Source organism: Microcaecilia unicolor, chromosome 10 (assembly GCF_901765095.1).
Source record: "Microcaecilia unicolor chromosome 10, aMicUni1.1, whole genome shotgun sequence".
Taxonomy (NCBI): domain Eukaryota; kingdom Metazoa; phylum Chordata; class Amphibia; order Gymnophiona; family Siphonopidae; genus Microcaecilia; species Microcaecilia unicolor.
Window position 1 is genome coordinate 96,102,847 of NC_044040.1, and position 22,219 is coordinate 96,125,065.

The 22,219-nt window shown below is 44.0% G+C and overlaps 1 protein-coding gene across 3 annotated transcripts in view; it reads left to right on the forward strand.

Annotated features, from left to right (window-relative positions):
* Positions 1-22,219, forward strand: part of LOC115479359 (solute carrier organic anion transporter family member 1B3-like) — a 699,693-nt gene that overhangs the window by 72,200 nt on the left and 605,274 nt on the right. Inside the window, exons 1-2 of one of the 3 annotated variants that reach the window (XM_030217248.1) lie at positions 7,627-7,631; positions 19,207-19,209. The exons of the other annotated variants lie outside the window; for them this stretch is intronic. The gene's annotated coding sequence lies outside the window, so the exon portion shown is untranslated. Of the gene's footprint in view, positions 1-7,626; positions 7,632-19,206; positions 19,210-22,219 lie in introns of those variants that run through there. 3 annotated transcript variants of the gene reach the window in all.

Consider the following 22,219-nt stretch of genomic DNA (forward strand, 5'->3'; position numbering starts at 1 on the left):
ACAAATGCCTAAACAAAGTATCAAACTCTTGGGTTAATTGATGTATTCAGTTATCAGTTTGGTTTAACTTTATACTGTTACTACAGTGATTACTTGTCTGATGCTGTTTGAAAATGTTGGATATGTTCTTGAGATGTTCCTGAACATTGTGCTGAGAATCTTGAAAAGGGAAAAGAATAGTTAAAACCAACTGTTAATTTGTTAAAAAGCTTGCAAATAAAAATTATTTTTTATTGTTAAACTCCCTGGTTGGCTTAGAGTTTATTGGGAAAACACCGTGACAAAAATTAACACCATTCTATTTTTAGTGTAATACAGTGGGGGAAATAAGTATTTGATCCCTTGCTGATTTTGTAAGTTTGCCCACTGACAAAGACATGAGCAGCCCATAATTGAAGGGTAGGTTATTGGTAACAGTGAGAGATAGCACATCACAAATTAAATCCGGAAAATCACATTGTGGAAAGTATATGAATTTATTTGCATTCTGCAGAGGGAAATAAGTATTTGATCCCCCACCAACCAGTAAGAGATCTGGCCCCTACAGACCAGGTAGATGCTCCAAATCAACTCGTTACCTGCATGACAGACAGCTGTCGGCAATGGTCACCTGTATGAAAGACACCTGTCCACAGACTCAGTGAATCAGTCAGACTCTAACCTCTACAAAATGGCCAAGAGCAAGGAGCTGTCTAAGGATGTCAGGGACAAGATCATACACCTGCACAAGGCTGGAATGGGCTACAAAACCATCAGTAAGACGCTGGGCGAGAAGGAGACAACTGTTGGTGCCATAGTAAGAAAATGGAAGAAGTACAAAATGACTGTCAATCGACAAAGATCTGGGGCTCCACGCAAAATCTCACCTCGTGGGGTATCCTTGATCATGAGGAAGGTTAGAAATCAGCCTACAACTACAAGGGGGAACTTGTCAATGATCTCAAGGCAGCTGGGACCACTGTCACCACGAAAACCATTGGTAACACATTACGACATAACGGATTGCAATCCTGCAGTGCCCGCAAGGTCCCCCTGCTCCGGAAGGCACATGTGACGGCCCGTCTGAAGTTTGCCAGTGAACACCTGGATGATGCCGAGAGTGATTGGGAGAAGGTGCTGTGGTCAGATGAGACAAAAATTGAGCTCTTTGGCATGAACTCAACTCGCCGTGTTTGGAGGAAGAGAAATGCTGCCTATGACCCAAAGAACACCGTCCCCACTGTCAAGCATGGAGGTGGAAATGTTATGTTTTGGGGGTGTTTCTCTGCTAAGGGCACAGGACTACTTCACCGCATCAATGGGAGAATGGATGGGGCCATGTACCGTACAATTCTGAGTGACAACCTCCTTCCCTCCGCCAGGGCCTTAAAAATGGGTCGTGGCTGGGTCTTCCAGCACGACAATGACCAAAACATACAGCCAAGGCAACAAAGGAGTGGCTCAGGAAGAAGCACATTAGGGTCATGGAGTGGCCTAGCCAGTCACCAGACCTTAATCCCATTGAAAACTTATGGAGGGAGCTGAAGCTGCGAGTTGCCAAGCGACAGCCCAGAACTCTTAATGATTTAGAGATGATCTGCAAAGAGGAGTGGACCAAAATTCCTCCTGACATGTGTGCAAACCTCATCATCAACTACAGAAGACGTCTGACCGCTGTGCTTGCCAACAAGGGTTTTGCCACCAAGTATTAGGTCTTGTTTGCCAGAGGGATTAAATACTTATTTCCCTCTGCAGAATGCAAATAAATTCATATACTTTCCACAATGTGATTTTCCGGATTTAATTTGTGATGTGCTATCTCTCACTGTTACCAATAACCTACCCTTCAATTATGGGCTGCTCATGTCTTTGTCAGTGGGCAAACTTACAAAATCAGCAAGGGATCAAATACTTATTTCCCCCACTGTACCTTGCTCCGCAACCAAGGGACTTACACTATTAACAAATTTACTGCTTGTCTTGTTAATAGAGCTCTACTGAAAATTTATATTCAAACCAATTCAGCCCCAAATAGTGCCTCGAATACATTATTCATATTCACTCAAATAGTGATTTAAATTCAAATACGAATATTCCAGGGCTCCGCTGTACACACAATCTCCCTCTCACCACACCCTTTGAAACCCCTTTTAGTTTTATTATTATTTATTACATTTGTACCCTGCGCTTTCCCACTTACAGCAGGTTCAATGCGACTTACATAGTAAAAAACAAACAAAAATATATATATATTACAAAAGTCCTATAAGAAGAATATTACAAACTGTAATAAACATAATAATAGTAAGGTTTTAAGAATACATGAATTGAATTGGATATGGGGAGGTAAACAAGGATAGGATAGGTAAGAGGAAAGGAGATTGGGAGGGGTATGGTATAGAAAGGTGGAGAAGAAAAGATTGGAGGATGAGTATAAGGAGATTAGGAGACAAGGTCAAAGGTATAATTGGTATCAGAATCAGTGTCAGTATCAGAGCAGGAGTAGTGTAGGTGGGTTGATAGGATTAAGTTGGGTCGTTAGTGTAAGCTTGCTTGTTCCTCCCCACTCCCCTGCTCAACCACAGCCAGTGTGGATTGCCTGTTCAGCCCTGCCCCTTTGTTGAAAAAAGTCCAGCAGAATCAGTGACAGTTGGAGGAAGCCCACCCCCAGATCCAATTCTGTGGTGGAAACAACATGAACACACTTATTCAAACTTGAGCATACAGTGGGGGAAATAAGTATTTGATCCCTTGCTGATTTTGTAAGTTTGCCCACTGACAAAGACATGAGCAGCCCATAATTGAAGGGTAGGTTATTGGTAACAGTGAGAGATAGCACATCACAAATTAAATCCGGAAAATCACATTGTGGAAAGTATATGAATTTATTTGCATTCTGCAGAGGGAAATAAGTATTTAATCCCTCTGGCAAACAAGACCTAATACTTGGTGGCAAAACCCTTGTTGGCAAGCACAGCGGTCAGACGTCTTCTGTAGTTGATGATGAGGTTTGCACACATGTCAGGAGGAATTTTGGTCCACTCCTCTTTGCAGATCATCTCTAAATCATTAAGAGTTCTGGGCTGTCGCTTGGCAACTCGCAGCTTCAGCTCCCTCCATAAGTTTTCAATGGGATTAAGGTCTGGTGACTGGCTAGGCCACTCCATGACCCTAATGTGCTTCTTCCTGAGCCACTCCTTTGTTGCCTTGGCTGTATGTTTTGGGTCATTGTCGTGCTGGAAGACCCAGCCACGACCCATTTTTAAGGCCCTGGCGGAGGGAAGGAGGTTGTCACTCAGAATTGTACGGTACATGGCCCCATCCATTCTCCCATTGATGCGGTGAAGTAGTCCTGTGCCCTTAGCAGAGAAACACCCCCAAAACATAACATTTCCACCTCCATGCTTGACAGTGGGGACGGTGTTCTTTGGGTCATAGGCAGCATTTCTCTTCCTCCAAACACGGCGAGTTGAGTTCATGCCAAAGAGCTCAATTTTTGTCTCATCTGACCACAGCACCTTCTCCCAATCACTCTCGGCATCATCCAGGTGTTCACTGGCAAACTTCAGACGGGCCGTCACATGTGCCTTCCGGAGCAGGGGGACCTTGCGGGCACTGCAGGATTGCAATCCGTTATGTCGTAATGTGTTACCAATGGTTTTCGTGGTGACAGTGGTCCCAGCTGCCTTGAGATCATTGACAAGTTCCCCCCTTGTAGTTGTAGGCTGATTTCTAACCTTCCTCATGATCAAGGATACCCCACGAGGTGAGATTTTGCGTGGAGCCCCAGATCTTTGTCGATTGACAGTCATTTTGTACTTCTTCCATTTTCTTACTATGACACCAACAGTTGTCTCCTTCTCGCCCAGCGTCTTACTGATGGTTTTGTAGCCCATTCCAGCCTTGTGCAGGTGTATGATCTTGTCCCTGACATCCTTAGACAGCTCCTTGCTCTTGGCCATTTTGTAGAGGTTAGAGTCTGACTGATTCACTGAGTCTGTGGACAGGTGTCTTTCATACAGGTGACCATTGCCGACAGCTGTCTGTCATGCAGGTAACGAGTTGATTTGGAGCATCTACCTGGTCTGTAGGGGCCAGATCTCTTACTGGTTGGTGGGGGATCAAATACTTATTTCCCTCTGCAGAATGCAAATAAATTCATATACTTTCCACAATGTGATTTTCCGGATTTAATTTGTGATGTGCTATCTCTCACTGTTACCAATAACCTACCCTTCAATTATGGGCTGCTCATGTCTTTGTCAGTGGGCAAACTTACAAAATCAGCAAGGGATCAAATACTTATTTCCCCCACTGTATGTGCTAAAGCTTTTTTGGCCATTCCTCCAACGAGTGTACTGAGTAAAAGGCTTTTCAGTAATGCTGGGACCACTTTTTCTGAAAGAAGAACTTGTTTGACCCATGAGAATTTGGAACATTTAGGGCCTCTTTTACTAAGGTGCACTAGCGTTTTTAGCGCACACTAATATTTAGGGTGCACTAAACGTTAGAGATGTCCATAGAAATAAATGGACTTCTCTAACGTTTAGTGCGCCCTAAATATTAGCGAGTGCTAAAAACGCTAGCACACCTTAGTAAGAGAGGCCCTTAGGTTTCTTTGTAATGGAAACTTGCTAAATTTTCAACAACTTCCTAAATCCGATTTACATTTACTTTTACCGCTACATGGATATTTCATTTGTTATTTGTTTAGGTGTTGCCTTCAAATAACTGCTAAATCTTCAAATTCTGCTAAATCCTACTGAAATCAACACTTGATCTCTGATTTCATGTTGCTTCTTTTATTATTTATGTTAAAGCTCAATGCCCATAATTTTTATTCGGTATTTTTATTTGGCCAAATAATGTTTTTCATTATTCGTGTTAGACTGAATAGTAACATCGGCTCAGTTCTCTGACAGCAATAAATGCATACAATTAATTTAAGGAGATGTTGCCTCAAGAAGCCCCCGGCTTAATTATATTACAAGCTCATGGGGGCTGGACCGCTTCATCATTGGCAACACCCCCACGTTCTTAGAGCAGCCTGTCCCAAACATATGTACTAATATTCTTTTTTTCTTTTTATATAAATTTTTCTTTTTTAGCATATGATGAGAACTGAGCCGATGTTGTTATCTTTATATCTCCTCCACATTTGAATGCACTATTCGTTAATAGAACTAGAAGGAGATTACCTTCATATCTATTTATTATAATTTGCAGACTGAATAGTAAAATATGCATTCAATACAACGCTACTTGTTAACCAACTTTTCCTCTTGTTTGAACAATCTGTATCATTACAAAAAATTCTTTGACCATCCTTTCTTATATCAGGCTGTACAAATCTAGAATACTTTGCCTTTATCTTCATATTCGTAATTCCGTAAATATTTGAAAACTTTTCTTTTTTCAGAAGCATCTGGAATGGTATGATGAGTTAGAACGATTTGTTATATAGTTAAATTTGTCATTATTAATTTTGCATAAATTCTTTCAACTACTATTTAATTGGGATAGAACAATAAATACTGCAATTATGATCACTCTTCAAACTTCACAAGTCTTTTCAAGGGCAACTATTTGAAAAGGGTTCTTATTTAGAATAATGATATAATTACAATCAATAACAAGTTGATGAACTGGAGCATCTGTCAATGGTCTGGGATTTGGTTAGTAGGTCAGTTGCTCTCTGTTGCATCCTATGTTATAAAGGCATGCAATCTAACTCATACTCTGACTTTAAAATACATAGAGAACATATTATACAACAATTATCAGCCATTCTCCAATCTAAGGGGGTCTTTTACTAAGGTGTGCTAGCGTTCTTTGTTCGCCCTAAACATCAGCTGACACTAAACACTCAGATGCCCATAGGAATATAATGGGCATCTCAGCATTGAGCGCCAGTTGATTTTTAGTGTGAGCTAAAAATGCTAGCTAACCTTAGTAAAAGACCCCCTAATATATTTCAACGATTTAAAAATGATGACCCATCAAAACATGGCCTGTGTTGGGTCCATCAATAAAGGACTTTTGTTTATCCCAAGCTTAACAGCCCTTGGTGTTCTTTTTATCTTTGTTGCTGTGCTGTGTGCTTTGACCCCTTTTTTGGTTGCTGTGCTCCATCAAACTGGGAAAACACTCATAAAATAGATATCTCAAAAATGCATGTCATCTCAAGCTCTATATCATCATTAGTCCACTTTCATCTGTACAGTCTCTGCACTTTATTTCATATAAAGTCTCTTCCTACACGTCATAATAAATATTAAGTGAAACTTATATGGTATAAGCCCCTAATAGTCTTCCACTCTTCCAACATGGTGTTTTGAGAAACTTCTGCTTCTGCTTCTGCTTCAAGGAAATTGCCTCTTCAACATACCACTGAAGAAAAACCTGGGTCATCAAAGACCATTCAGTGGTGCCCAAAGGGGACTGGCATATCAAGATGGGAGAGCAAGTAGTTATTGTATGATAACGAGAACTTGCAGCAAAACTGCGCCATTATAAAAGCTAGCTTTACATAAATGCCTCCAAATAAGAACATAAGAGTAGCCATACTGGGTCAGACCAAGCCCAATATCCTGTTTCCAACAGTGGCCAAGTCAGGTAACAAGTATCTGCTAGATACCCAAATCGTGGTAACATTCCATGCTACAAATCCCAGGGCAAGCAGTTGTTCTCCATGTCTGTCTCAATAGCAGACTATGGACTTTTCCTCCAGAAACTTGTCCAAACCTTTTTTAAACCCAAATATGCTAACCACTGTTACCACATCCTCCTGCAAAGAGCTCCAGAGCTTATCTATTTGTTGAGAGAAAAAAAAAATATTTCCTCCTATTTGTTTTTAAAGTATTTCCATGTAACTTCCTTGAATGTCCCCTACATAAGCAAATAAGTATTGCCATACTGGGAAAGACCAAAGGTCCATCAAGCCCAGCATCCTGTTTCCAACAGTGGCCAATCCAGGTCACAAATACCTGTCAAGATCCCAAAAAAGTACAAAACATTCTATACTGCTAATCCCATAAATAGTGGATTCTCCCCAAGTCCATTTAATAATGGACTTTTCCTTTTGGAAGCCGTCCAAACCTTTTTCAAATTCCGCTAAGTTAACCGCCTTTACCACATTCTCTGGCAATGAATTCCAGAGTTTAATTATACGTTGAGTAAAGAAATATTTTCTCCATTTTAAATTTACTACATTGTAGCTTCATCACATGCCCCCTAGTCCTAGTATTTTTGGAAAGCGTAAACAGACGCTTCACATCTACCCGTTCCACTCCACTCATTATTTTAAAGACCTCTATCATATCTTTCCTCAGCTGCCTTTTCTCCAAGCTGAAGAGTCCTAGCCGCTTTAGCCTTTCCTCCTAGGGAAGTCATCCCATCCCCTTTATCATTTTCATCGCCCTTCTCTGTCCCTTTTGTAATTCCACTATATCTTTTTTGAGATATGGCGACCAGAATTGAACACAATATTTGAAGTGCAACTTAACATCCTCATTTTTGTTTTCCATTCCTTTCCTACTAATACCTAACATTCTATTTGCTTTCTTAGCTGCAGCAGCACACTGAGCAGAAGGTTTCAAAGTATCATCAATGACAACACCTAGATCCCCTTTTTTTGGTCCGTGACTCCTAAAGTGGAACTTTGCATGATGTAGCTATAATTTGAGTTCCTCTTTCCCACATGCATCATTTTCCACTTGCTCATATTAAACGCCATCTGCCATTTAGACCCCAGAGGGGCATAATCGAACGGCGCAGGCCAAATAGATGGCCGGCCATCTATTTGGCCGGCGCCGCAAAGAGCAGTCCCAAACCATATTCTCGAAAAAGATGGCCGGCCATCTTTTGTTTCGATAATACGGTTGGGGCCGGCCAAATGTCAGAGATGGCCGGGTTTGAGATGGCCGGCATCGTTTTTCACCAATAATGGAAACTGAGGCCAGCCATCTTAAACCCGGTCAAATCCAAGGCATTTGGTCATGGGAGGGGCCAGCATTTGTAGTGCACTGGTCCCCCTCACATTCCAGGACACCAACCGGGCACCCTAGGGGGCACTGCAGTGGACTTCAAAAATTGCTCCCAGATCCATACCTCCCTTACCTTGTGTTCTGAGCCCCCCAAATCCCCCCAAAACCCACTCCCCACAACTCTACACCATTACCATAGCCCTTATGGGTGAAGGGGGCACCTACATGTGGGTACAGTGGGTTTTGGGGGGTTTTGGAGAGCTTAACATTTACAACCACAAGTGTAACAGGTAGGGGGGGATGGGCCTGGGTCCACCTGCCTGAAGTGCACTGTACCCACTAAATACTGTTTGAGGGACCTGCATACTGCTGTCAGGGAGCTGGGTATGACATTTGAGGCTGGCATACAGGCTGGCAAAAATATATATTTTTAAAAAAAAAATTTGGGGTGGGGGAGGAGGTTGGTGACCACTGGGGGAGTAAGGGGAGGTCTCCCCTGATTCCCTCCGATAGTCATTTGGTCAGTTGGGGCACCTTTTTGAAGCTTGGTCCTGAAAAATAAGGGACCAAGTGATGCCGGCGAAATGCTTGTCAAGGCCGGCTTTCTTTTTTCCATTATTGGGCGAAGCCGGCCATCTCAAAGCACGCCCCATCCTGCCTTCGCAACCCTACTGAAATGCCCCCTTGAAGTTTGGCCGGCTCCGCGACGGAAAGCAGTTGGCACTGGCCAAAATCGGCTTTCTATTATACCGATTTGGCCGGCTTTAGGAGATCGCCGGCCATCTCCCGATTTGTGTCGGAAGATGGCCGGCGATCTCCTTTGAAACTAAGCTGGCCAGTCTCCCAGGCTCGTAAGGTCCTCTTGTAATTTTTCACAATCTTCCCGCGATTTAACGACTTTGAATAACTTTGTGTCATCAGCAAATTTAATTACCTCACTAGTTACTCCCATCTCTAGGTCATTTATAAATATGTTAAAAAGCAGCGGTCCCAGCACAGACCCCTTCAAAGAAATGTAGTAGATTGGTGAGGCAAGATTTCCCTTCACTAAATCCATGTTGACTTTGAGGGGCATAATCAAATGGCACCGGCCAAATCGATGGCCAGCCATCTTCGGGGCCGGTGCCGTAAGCGGGCGGACTCAAGCGTATTTTCGAAACACACTTGGTGCCAGCCAAATCGCTCATCAGGTTTAGAGCAGGATCGCTGGGTTTATATGAGATGGCCAGCATTGTTTTTCAGCCATAATGGAAACCAGGCCCGGCCATCTCAAACCCGGTGAAATGCAAGGCATTTGGGCGTGGGAGGAGCCAGCATTTGTAGTGCACTGGCCCCCCTCACATGCCAGGACACCAACCGGGCACCCTAGGGTGCACTTAAAAAATTTAAAAAACAATAGCTTCCAGGTGCATATCACCCTTACCTTGTGTGCTGAGCCCCCCAAATCTTCCCCAAAACCCACTCGCCACAACTCTACACCATTACTATAGCCCTAAGGGGTGAAGGGGGGCACCTACATGTGGGTATAGTGGGTGTTGGTGTTTTTTGGAGGGCTCTACATTAACCACCACAAGTAGAACAGGTAGGGTGGGATGGGCCTGGGTCCATCTGCCTGAAGTGCACTGCACCCACTAAAAACTGCTCTAGGGACCTGCATACTGCTGTCAAGGAGCTGGTTATGACATTTCAGGCTGGCATAGAGGCTGGCAAAAAGAGTTTTAGGTTTTTTTGGGGGTGGGAAGGGGTTAGTGACCACTGGGAGAGTAAGGGGAGGTGATCCTCACTTCCCTCCGGTGGTCATCTGGTCAGTTGGGACACTTTTTCCAGACTTGGTCCTAAAAATAAATGGACCAAGTCCAGCCTGCGAAATACTCGTTCGAGCCAGCCTCTTTTTTTCCATTATTAGGCAAAGCCGGCCATCCTGTACCCACGCCCCCGCCTCTCGTTCTGCCTTCACTACCCTACCAACACCCCCCCTTGAAGGTTGGCCGGCGCCGTGACGAAACAGCAGTTGAAGCCGGCCAAAATCGGTTTTCGATAATACCGAATTGGCTGGGATCAGGAGATCGCCGGCGATCTCCCGATTTGTGTCGGAAGATCGCCGGCGATCACTTTCGAAAATGAGCTGGTTTGTCTCATTAATCCATGCTTTTGAATATGCTCTGTAATTTTGTTCTTTATAATAGTCTGTACGATTTTGCCTGGCACCAACGTCAGACTCACCGGTCTATAATTTCCCGGATCTCCTCTGGAACCCTTTTAAAAAATCGGCGTTACATTGGCCACCCTCCAATCTTCCGGTACCACGCTCCATTTTAAGTATAAATTACATATTATTAACAATAACTCCGCAAGTTCATTTTTCAATTCTATCAGTACTCTGGGATGAATCCCATTTGCTACTCTTCAGTTTGTAGATCTGCCCCATTACATCTTCCAGGTTTACAGAGAATTCATTAAGTTTCTCCGACTCGTCATCTTCGAATACCATTTCTGACACCGGTATCCCACCCAAATCTTCCTCAGTGAAGACTGAAGCAAAGAATTCATTTAATCTTTCCGCTATGGCTTTATCTTACCTAATCACCCCTTTTACTCCTCGGACATCTAGTGGTCCATCCGATTCTTTTGCCGGCTTCCTGCTTTTAATATAAGTAAAAACAATTTTACAATCCTGCTTATAATCGAACGAGAATAACGCCCAAGTTCCGACCTAAATCGGGAGATGGGCGTTCTTCTCACAAAAACAAATAAAGCGGCATAATCGAAAGCCGAACTTTGGACGCTTTCAACTGCACTCCGTCGCGGATGCGGACAAAGTTGACGGGGGAGTGTCGGAGGCGTGGTGAAGGCGGAACTGGGGCGTGGTTATCACCCGAACAGAGATGGGCGCCCTTCGCCGATAATGGATGCGTTTGTAGCTAGAATTTAGGGCACTTTTCCTGGACCCTGTTTTTTGACGAATAAGGCCCCAAAAAGTGCCCTAAATGACCAGATGACCCCCAGAGGGAGTCGGGGATGACCTCCCCTGACTCCCCCAGTGGTCACTAACCCCCTCCCACCACAACAAATGATGTTTCACAACTTTTTACTTTCACCCTCAAATGTCATACCCTCCTCCCAAGCAGCAGTATGCAGGTCCCTGGAACAGTTGTTAGGGGGTGCAGTGGACGTCAGGCAGGTGGACCCAGGCCCATCCCCCCCCTACCTGTTACAATTGTGCTGCTTAATGCTACTAGTCGTCCAACCCCCCCCCACACCCCCTGTACCCACATGTAGGTGCCCCCCTTCACCGCTTAGGGCTATAGTACTGGTGTAGACTTGTGGGCAGTGGGTTTTGAGGGGGATTTGGGGGGCTCAACACCCAAGGGAAGGGTGCTATGCACCTGGGAGCTCTTTTACCTTTTTTTTTTGTTTTTGTCAAAGTGCCCCCTAGGGTGCCCGGTTGGTGTCCTGGCATGTGAGGGGGACCAGTGCACTATGAATCCTGGCCCCTCCCACGAACAAATGCCTTGCATTTATTCGTTTTTGAGCTGGGCGATTTCATTTTCCATTATCGGTGAAAAGCAAAAACGCCCAGCTCACACCTTGGCGAATAAAGCATGGGCGTCTATTTTTTTTAAAAAATACGGTTCACTCCGCCCCTTCACGGACCCGTTCTCGGAGATTAACGCCCATGGAGATAGGCGTTTCTGGTCGATTATGCCCCTCTATGTGTTTTGGCCTCCAACGCAATCTTTTTTTCGAAATCTCTCTTAGCCTTCCTTATCAGTGCTTTGCATTTCACTTGACATTCCTTATGCTGTTTCTTATTATTTTCAGTGGGTTCCTTCTTCCATTTTCTGAAGGATTTTCTTTTAGCTCTCATAGCTTCCTTCACCTCACTTTTTAACTATGTAGACTGTAGTTTGGTCTTCCGTCCTCCTTTTTTAATACGTGGAATATATTTGGCCTGGGCTTCCAGGACAGTGTTTTTGAACAGCATCCACGCCTGATGTAAATTTTTGACCCTCGCAGCCGCTCCTCTAAGTTTTTTTTTCACCATTCTTCTCATTTTGTCATAGTCTCCTTTTTTTTAATTCAAGTGCTAACGTATTTGATTTCCTATGTATACTTACTTCAAAGCTAATATCAAATCCAATCATATTATGATCATTGTTATCAAGCGGTCCCAGCACCATTACCTCCTGCACCAGATCATATGCTCCACTAAGGACTAGGTCTAGAATTTTTCCTTCTCTCGTTGACTCCTGTACCAGCTGCTCCCTAAAGCAGTCTTGATTTCATCAAGGAATTTTACCTTCCTAGCGTACCCCGATGTTACATTTACCCAGTCAATATCGGGGTAATTGAAATCACCCATTATTATTGTGTCACCCAGTTTGTTTGTGTTCCTATTTCCTTTAACATTTCTGCATCCGTCTGTTCAACCTGGCCAGGTAGTACACTCCTATCACTATCCTTTTCCCCTTTACACATGGAATTTCAATCCATAGTGATTCCAAGAAGTGTTTTGTTTCCTGCAGAATTTTCAATCTATTTGATTCAAGGCTCTCGTTAATATACAATGAGGGGCATAATCAAACAGCGCCAACCATCTATATTGCCGGCCATATTCGGGGCCGGCTCCGCAAAGGGGCGGAGCCAACCGTATTTTCAAAAAAGATGGCCGGCCATCTTTTCTTTCAATAATACGGTTGGGGGGCCGGCTGAATCTCAACAATAGGTCAAATGTTGATATCGCCGGGTTTAGAGATGGCCGGCTTCGGTTTTCGGCCATAATGGAAACCGGGCCCGGCCATCTCAAACCCAGCGAAATGCAAGCCGTTTGGTCATGGGAGGAGCCAGCATTTGTACTGCACTGGTCCCCCTGACATGCCAGGACACCAACCGGGCACCCTAGGGGGCACTTCTAAAAATTAAAAAAATAAATAAAAATTGCTCCCAGGTGCATACTTCCCTTATCTTTTGTGCTGAGCCCCCCAAATCCCCCTCAAAACCCACTCCCCACAACTCTACACCACTACCATAGCCCTTAGGGATCAAGGTGACTCCTACATGTGGGTACAGTGGGTTTAGGGGGTTTGGGAGGGCTCAACATTTACCACCAGAAGTGTAACAGGTAGCGGGGGATGGGCCTGGGTCTACCTGCCTGAAGTGCACTGTACCCACTAAAAACTGCTCTAGGGACTTGCATACTGCTGTCAGGGAGCTGGGTATGACATTGGAGGCTGGCATAGAGGCTGGCCAAAAAATGTTTTGTTTTTATTTTTTTAGGATGGGAGGGGGTTGGTGACCACTGGGGGAGTAAGAGGAGGTCATCCCCGATTCCCTCCAGTGGTCATCTGGTCAATTGGGGCACTTTTTTGAGACTTGGTCCTAAAAATAAATAGACCAAGTGCAGCTGGCGAAATGCTTATCTGAGCCGGCCATCTTTTTTCCATTATCGGGCGAAGCCAGCCATCTCGTAACCATGCCCCCGTCCCACCCCCATCCCACCTTCTGTACCCTGCCTTGATGTTTGGCCAGCTCCGCGACGGAAAGCAATTGGCGCCGGCCAAAATCGGCTTTCGATCATACCGATTTGGCCGGGTTCAGAAGATCGCCGGCCATCTCCCGATTTGTGTCGGAAGATGGCCGGCGGGCGATCTCTTTCGAAAATAAGCTGGAATGCTACCCCTCCACCAATTCGATCCACCCTATCACTACGATATAATTTGTACCCCAGTATGACAGTATCCCACTGGTTATCCTCCTTCCACCAGGTGTCAGAGATGCCTATTATATCTAATTTTTCATTTAGTGCAATATATTCTAACTCTCCCATCTTATTTCTTAGGTTCCTGGCATTCACATATAGGCATTTCAAAGTATATTTGTTGTTTGTTCTTATTTACATGATGCTCAGTACTTGATAGTATTAATTTGCAATCTTTTGACTGTTTTTAATTTTTATTTAAGGATTCCTGATCTATTTTAGTCTCTTTTGCGACCTCACTATCGGGATACCCTATCTTCCCTGTTTTGGTGATATCTTTGAAAGATACCTTATCCCGAACCATGCACTTTTGAGTGACTGTCGGCCTTACCCGTTTCTAGTTTAAAAGTTGCTCTATCTCCTTTTTAAATGCCGATGCCAGCAGCCTGGTCCCACCCTGGTTAAGGTGAAGCAGGGGCATAGCTACGGGTGGGCCTGAGTGGGCCTAGGCCCACCCAATATCAGCTCAGGCCCACCCTGTCTCAGCCTGTGCACCAATCAGGACTTTGTTTTTCGGGCTGCCCTAGAGTCCGGCTTCAGGGGAGGACCTCCTACAAGCTTACCTTTGCGGCCAAGTTGGAGTGGATGCAGCTGCTGCTGCTCTATTGCCAGCAGCACTTCTAGCAAAATTGACCCAGAAAGTTATTTATTTGGAGCTCCAGCGCTTCTTTATTTTTTTTTTAACTTGGCTGCTTCCCCCTTGCTGTGGTGTGCTGCTGGAGAAATCTGGCGGTCTGCAGCAAAATCGGCCTGGGAAGTTGTTTTATTTGGACTGGAGCTCTGGGCCGGCACTGCTTACGTCTTTCTAGAAACTGTCCATGCAAAACGTTCTTTGTCCAGTTGGGAAAGAAAAGATCAAAATCTCCAGCAGCTAAGAGGAGACGTCAGGACTGGATCTCCCTCCTCTCCAAATAGGGCAATGGGATCAAGATCCTCTGCTCCCCTCCAGCAAAAAGAAACATGTTTATGTATCCGACAGCAGGGATCAGAGGGATCAGACGAAAGCGGCTGAGGAAGAAAATAGGGACTCCTCTTGAGATATGATGAGACAGCCTTAGTCATTCAGCACAGAAGAGACCCCGGCCGGCAGCAATAATAGATACAAAACACATAAATAGCTCCAGAAGTCTTCCCGAGTCGGCTGAAGGGAACGGGCCCAGTCTAGCAGAAATTTGAGAACAGGGTCTGGGGAGGGGGGTACCAGCTGCTGTAGCTTCAGGCAAATTCACAAGCCTTAAAGACGCTCTTCAGTTACTCCACCAGGGCCGTGCTGATGCAGTAAGTGAGGTAAGGGCCGCAGGGGGGCGCTTGCCTTCGAGGGGTGCCACTGCCCTGCTGTCCGTCTGCTCACTTGCAAAATCTTTCACCTGAACTTGTGATTCTCCTATTTCCGCTGCCCTCCCCTTTTCATGCAAAGGAGCAGTATTAATTGAGGCAGGCACGCTCTTCAAGTTACATGAGAATACAACCAGATTGCTATTTATGCTTCAGTTTGGGGCTAGCTCCTCAGTCAGGGTGAGTTTCAGAGCTTGAAACAGCATTCAAATTAAAGAGAACCTGAAATTTTAAAAGTGCTAAAAATAAGTTTTAAAAGTATTTGCCTTAAATCTAATTGCAGAATTCAGGTGCTGGGAGTCTGTACTTGGTTGTCATATGCTCAGATTTGTTTAAATCATATGCAAATTAGTCCGGTGTTTTTCACTAAACATTCCCATGAGTGTCTGTATGTTAATCGGCATTCAAATAGAGCTCTCTGATTGGATGATCAGCTTCTGTTAAGAAATCTGCCCGGGAAGTGAACAGGGTGAGAGCTGTCCTTTGCCAAGAGAGACATCCAGCTGTGACTTCCTGTGTTTGTTGACTGAAGTTATAAAAGAGTGCCTGATTGTGGTAAATGAGAAAATATAAGTGAAAAGAGATTGGTGGCGATTGAAGTTTCTCTAGTGAGAAAAGGATCTGAATATTTCAGGATTACTTGAAGTTTATGAAGAATAGAAAAGGGTGAATTTCAGTTTAAGAGTGTTTAAATCCTATAAGCTATATAAAGGCTAGGTAGATTTAAGTGACTGTAAGCAAGGAAATATTTGATCTGAAATAAATATTTGATCTGAGATAGTTGATCAGAGATAAATGTTTGATCTGAATTATATCCTTTGGTGCAAAGGAGATTAGAATGCAATAGAGTATTTCTTTCTGTTTACCAGTACAGTCAAATAATTCCATTCCACTTAAATAATTTTTTGTTATATATATGAGGGAGTAGTATCTGGATTTATTGTAAATCAAATTGATTCCATTCACAGGAATTCATATTCACCTTCATGCATTCATCTGATATTATCTTTTAAGGATGAAGTTTTATTTTATGTTCACTCTGTCTCTTGTGAGCTGAGCACAGTTAGTTTCCTCGGCTGGCACGACTACATATTAGAGGTATTTTGATACTGTGTGAAGTTTTACCACAGACGGGTGACATATATAAAACATTCTCCTTGGATAGGATGTGATATGTGAAAATACATTTTGCTTTAATGAAATTGCTAAACTTTAGAGTCAGAGACTTATCAATGAGGGATACATACAGTGCTATTTTTTCCTGAGGTCCGTCTTACTTGCCTGCTCCCTTCTGTTCCTGCTCTGCTGGACGGGGGGGGGGGGGGGGGGGGCGCCAACCGATAGTCTGCAGGGGGGCACCAGAGACCCTAGGCACGGCCCTGTACTCCACCGGGATAAAGAACAAAAATCACAAGAGATGGAATAGCTGTAAATCTAGAGGGGAAAAGTACTAACAATTTACAAAATTAATTGCAGCACGGGGGGGGGGGGGGGGGGGGGATCCCAACTTTCAAAATGCTGAAACGTTTCCTCTCTGCTCAGGGCTGAAAAAAAAAAGCTTGAAAATGCAATACATTAAGAGATGTCAGCGAACCCGTCTTCAAGTGAAGTTTCTCAATAGCAGGAGAGGACAGGAGGATTAGGTTGCTGTTAGACAGACCCTTGTTTTAGTTTCTTTCATTCCTGCAGGGAGGAATGTCCTGATAAGAAATTACAATCCATCCTCAACCAGGGGAAAAAACATTGAAGGGGGATCGGATTGCTGAATATCAACCTCATGGTGCCCACCCATATTAGCTCTGGGCCCACCCAAAATATGATGTCTGGCTACGCCACTGAGGTGAAGCCCATCCTTTCGAAATAGGCTCCCCCTTCCCCACAATGTTGCCCAGTTCCTAACAAATCTAAAACCCTCCTCCCTACACCATCGTCTCATCCATGCATTGAGACTCCAGAGCTCTGCCTGTCTCTTGGGCCCTGTGCATGGAATGGGTAGTATTTCAGAAAATGCTTCCCTAGAGGTTTTGGATTTGAGCTTTCTACCTAGGAGTCTAAATTTATCTTCCAGAACCTTTTTCCCACATTTTCCTATGTCATTGGTACCCACATGTACCAAGACAGCCGACTCCTCCCCTGCACTATCTAAAATCCTATCTAGGTGATGCGTGAGGTCCGCCACCTTCGCACCAGGCAGGCAAATCACCAGGCGATCCTCACATCCACCAGCCACCCAGCTATCTATATGCCTAATGATCGAATCAGCAACTACAACAGCTGTCCTAACCCTTCCCTCCTGGGCAGCACTTGGAGACATATCCTCGGTGTGAGAGTATAGTACATCCCCTGGTGGGCAGGTCCTGGCTACAGGAGTACTTCCTACTTCACCAGGGTGATACTCTCCTTCTAGGAGACCTCCCTCCTCCAAGGTAGCACAGGGGCTACCAGACTGGAGGTGGGACTTCTCTACAACATCCATGTAGGTCTCCTCTATGTACCTCTTTGTCTCCCTCAGCTCCACCAAGTCTGCTACTCTAGCCTCAAGAGAACGAACACGTTCTCTCAGGAGCTCTTTGCACTGGGCCCACACATATGACATGTCACCAACTGGGAGATAATCATACATGTGACACTCAATGCAAAAGACCGGATAGCACCCCTCTCGCTGCTGGACTGCTGACTCCATCTTAGTGTTTTTGAGTTTTTCAATAATTTAAAACTTGCTACAGTAACCCCCTCCCACCCTCAAAAAACATCATTAAAAATATTACGTGCCAGCCTCTATGTCATCCTCAGATGTCATACTCAGTCCATGGCAGCGCATGCAGGTCCCTGGAGCAGTTTTAGTGGGTGCAGTGCACTTCAGACAGACGGACCCAGGCCCATATCCCCCCTACCTGTTACATTTGTGGAGGAAACAGTGAGCCCTCCAAAACCAACCAGAAACCCTCTGTACCCACATATAGGTGCCCCCTTCACCTATAAGGGCTATGGTAGTGGTGTACAGTTGGGGATAGTAGGTTTTGGGGGGGCTCAGCACACAAGGTAAGGGAGCTATTTACCTTGGAGCATTTTCTGTTCCAGGGCGTCTTGGAGACGGATGGAAATTAAAAATGCTTGGAGGAGAAAGACAGAAAATATTCCCCTGAAGCAGCTAGGAAATAGCGAAACAGGGCTTCCCTGTCGGGATTTGAGGAATTTTGAGAATATACAGCATTGTGGTCTGGATTGAATGGTGAAGACATCAGTATATTGAGCTAAGTACAATTTCCAAGCTTGGATAAGTGAATTAAGTCTCCTACAAGGTTTGTGGTGGCACATGACAGTGCTCCTTTCAAAGTTTATGTGGAGTTTTTTTTGTGAAGACATATGATTGTAAACGGTTCCCTCATTATATCTAAGGTGTGTCCTTTAAAACGAGGTGGAACCGAGTGTTCTGAAGTCTTTTTTTTCTCCACTTTTTTATGGTGTGCTTGTCAGAGTGCCCTCAAACTTATTGTGTATGAGGTAGAATTGTTCATGCATTATTGATTTCAATTACCCCAATATAGACTGGGTTAATGTAGCATCGGGGCACGCCAAGGAGGTAAAATTCCTTGATGAAATCAAGGACTGCTTTATGGAGCAGCTGGTACAGGAGCCGACGAGAGAAGGAAAAATTCTAGATCTAGTCATTTGTGGAGCACATGATCTGGTACGGGAGGTAAAGGTGAGGGGGCTGCTTGATAACAGTGATCATAATATGATCAGCTTTGAAATCTGCTTTCAAAAAAGTAGACAACAGAAGTCAAATATGTTGGTGTTTAACTTAAAAAAAGGGAGCTATGATAAAATGAGAAGAATGGTAAAAAAAAACTTAGAGGAGCAAAGGATAGGGTAAAAAACCTACAACAGGTGTGGATGCTGTTCAAAAACACCGTCCTGGAGGCCCAGGCCAAATATATTCCATGTATCAGTAAAGGAGGGCAGAAGACCAAACGACAACCGGTGTGGTTAAAAAGAGAGGTGAAGGAGGCTATTGACACAAAAAGAGAATCCTTCAGAAAATGGAAGAAAGAACCGACTGAAGATAATAAAAGTGGCATAAGGAATGTCAAATCAGATGCAAAGCGCTGATAAGAAAGGCTAAGAAGGACTTTGAAAGAAAGATAGTGAGTGGAAGAGGCTAAAAAACATAGTACAAATTTTTTCATTTATATTAAAAGCAGGAAACTAGCAAAAGAATCGGTTGGGCCACTGGATGACCGGGGAGTAAAAGGGGCACTCAGGGAAGATAAAGAAATAGTGGGAGGATTAAATGAGTTCTTTGCCTCAGTCTTCACTGAGGAAGATTTGGTTGGGATACCGGTGCCGGACAGGGTATTTGAGGCTGACGAGTCGGAGAAACTTAATGAAATCTCTGTAAACCTGAAGGATGTAATGGGACAGTTCTGCAAACTAAAGAGTAGCAAATCTCCTGGGCCGGATGGCATTCATTCCAGGGTACTGATGGAACTAAAAAATGAGCTACGGAGCTACTGCTGCTGATATGTAATTTATCCTTAAAATCGAGCATGGTACCAGAAGACTGGAGGGTCACTAATGTAACACAGATTTTTAAGAAAGGCTCCAGGGGAGATCCAGGGAATTATAGACTGGTGAGTCTGATGTCGGTGCCGGGCAAAATGGTAGAGACTATCATTAAGAACAAAATAACAGAGCACATTCTAAAGCATGGACTGATGAGACAAAGTCAGCATGGATTTAGTGAAGGGAAGTCTTACCTCACCAATCTACTGCATTTCTTTGAAGGGGTAAACAAACATGTCGACAAAGGTGAGCCGGTGGATATTGTGTATCTGGATTTTCAGAAAGCGTTTGACAAAGTCCCTCATGAAAGGCTTCAGAGGAAATTGGAGAGTCATGGGATCGGAGGTAGTATATTGTTATGGATTAAAAACTGGTTGAAAGATAGGAAACAGAGAGCAGGGTTAAATGGTCACTATTTGCAATGGAGAAGGGTAGTTAGTGGGGTCCCTCTAGGATCTGTGCTGGGGCCGTTGCTTTTTAACATTTTCATAAATGACCTGGAGGTGGGGGTAACTAGTGAGGTTATCAAATTTGCTGATGACACAAAGTTGTTCAAGATCGTCAAATCACGGGAAGATTGTGAAAAGTTGCAGGAAGATCTTGCGAGACTAGGAGACTGGGCATCTAAATGGCAGGTGACGTTTGATATGAGCAAGTGCAAGTGATGCATGTGGGAAAGAGGAACCCAAACTATAGCTATGTCATGCAAGGTTCAGCGTTAGGAGTTACGGAACGAGAAAGGGACCTGGGAGTCATCATTGATGATACGTTGAAATCTTCTGCTCAGTGTGCTGCTGCGGCTAAGAAAGCAAATAGAATGTTAGGTATTATTAGGAAAGGGATGGAAAACAAAAATGAGGATATTATAATGCCACTGTATCAATCCATGGTGCGACCGCACCTAAAGTATTGTGTTCAATTCTGGTCGCCGCACCTCAAAAAAGATATCGTGGAATTAGAAAAGGTGTAGAGAAGGGTGACGAAGATGATTAAGGGGATGGGATGACTTTCCTATGAGGAAAGGCTAAAGCGGCTGGGGCTCTTCAGCTTGGAGAAAAGGCGGCTGAGGGGTGATATGATAGAGGTATATAAAATAATGAGTGGAGTGGAACAGATAGATTTGGAGCGTCTGTTTACGCTTTCCAAAAATACTAGGACAAGGAGGCATGCGATGAAGCTGGAGTGCAGTAAGTTTAAAACAAATAAGAGGAAATTTTTCTTTCCTCAGCACGTAATTTGACTCTGGAATTTGTTGCCGGAGAATGTGGTTAAAGTGGTTAGCTTAGCAGAGTTTAAGAAAGGTTTGGACGGCTTCCTGAAGGAAAAGGCCATAGAATGTTATAAATGGATGTAGGGAAAAATCCACTATTCCTGGGACAAGCAGTACAAAATGCTTTGCTCCATGGATCTTGTCGGGTGATTGTGACCTGGATGGACCACTGTCGGAAACAGGGTGCTGGGCTAGATGGACCTTTGGTCTGTCCCAGTGTGGCGATGCTTATGTCTTATGCAGTAAAAAGTGGCCTGCGCTAGTATGGGCACGTGAAATTGGCACATGCTGGGCCATTGTTTTACTGTGGTGAGTAAAAAGGCCTTTTTAAAATGTAGGCAGTAAATGGTCATGTGCTTAAATTAAAAGTAGCACGCAGCTATTTACTGCCTGAGCCCTGTTTACTTGGCGGTAAGGGCCACGTGCTACTCATGCAGTAATCAGGCAGTGTGCAGAAATATGGCCACATTGCTGATTACCACAAGAAACAGCACATGCCAAATTCGGAATTACCACTGGGCAACTGTGCTATCTTACTACTACTACTACTACTACTTATCACTTCTATAGCGCTACAAGGCATACGCAGCGCAGTACATCATACATGAAAAGACAGTCCCTGCTCAAAGAGCTCACAATCTAAATAGGACAGACAGACAGACAGAACAACTAAGAGGTAAGGGATAAAAGGTACAGGGCAAGTGAGTAGTGGTTAGGAGTCGAATGCAGTGTCAAAGAGGTGGGCTTTTAGCTTTTTAGCCCTATGTACCTACTGTTGTAAATTGGAAAGTGTATGTATAAGCAAAAGGGTGGATTAAATGAAAAAGAGATGTAGAGGTTTACTATATTAAGGGAGTGTGAGCTATGTGTGAATGAGACGTGAGAATGTGAATTTCGAGGTTAGAGGCAATAGGCACGTGTAATATAATAAAGAAACAAATCAAAGTATATAGGGTGTAAGGAGTATTTTGTGCAATCTAGTCTGGAGTGAGTACTCTGGTAACAAATTGAAAACCTCAGGTAGAAAAGAAATCTATTTGTACCAGTGACAGCAAGCAGTAAAGTACCATGCACTAACTGCAAGACACAGTCCATGCCTATTCCTCCCCATAACCAGCTCATTTTCCACCCCATAACATGGTAAGCAGTTAGTGTGTGAATGGTATGCACTAAACTCTCTGTCTAACACAGCAGCAGTTACCACTAATTTGTTTGAACTAATATGAGAAATATCAATGATGTCATTTTAAACCTCAGAAAAAATACTCATTGGGAAATCAAACCGGTAAAACATCAAATCTACCAATTAACATCAGCTTGTACCTC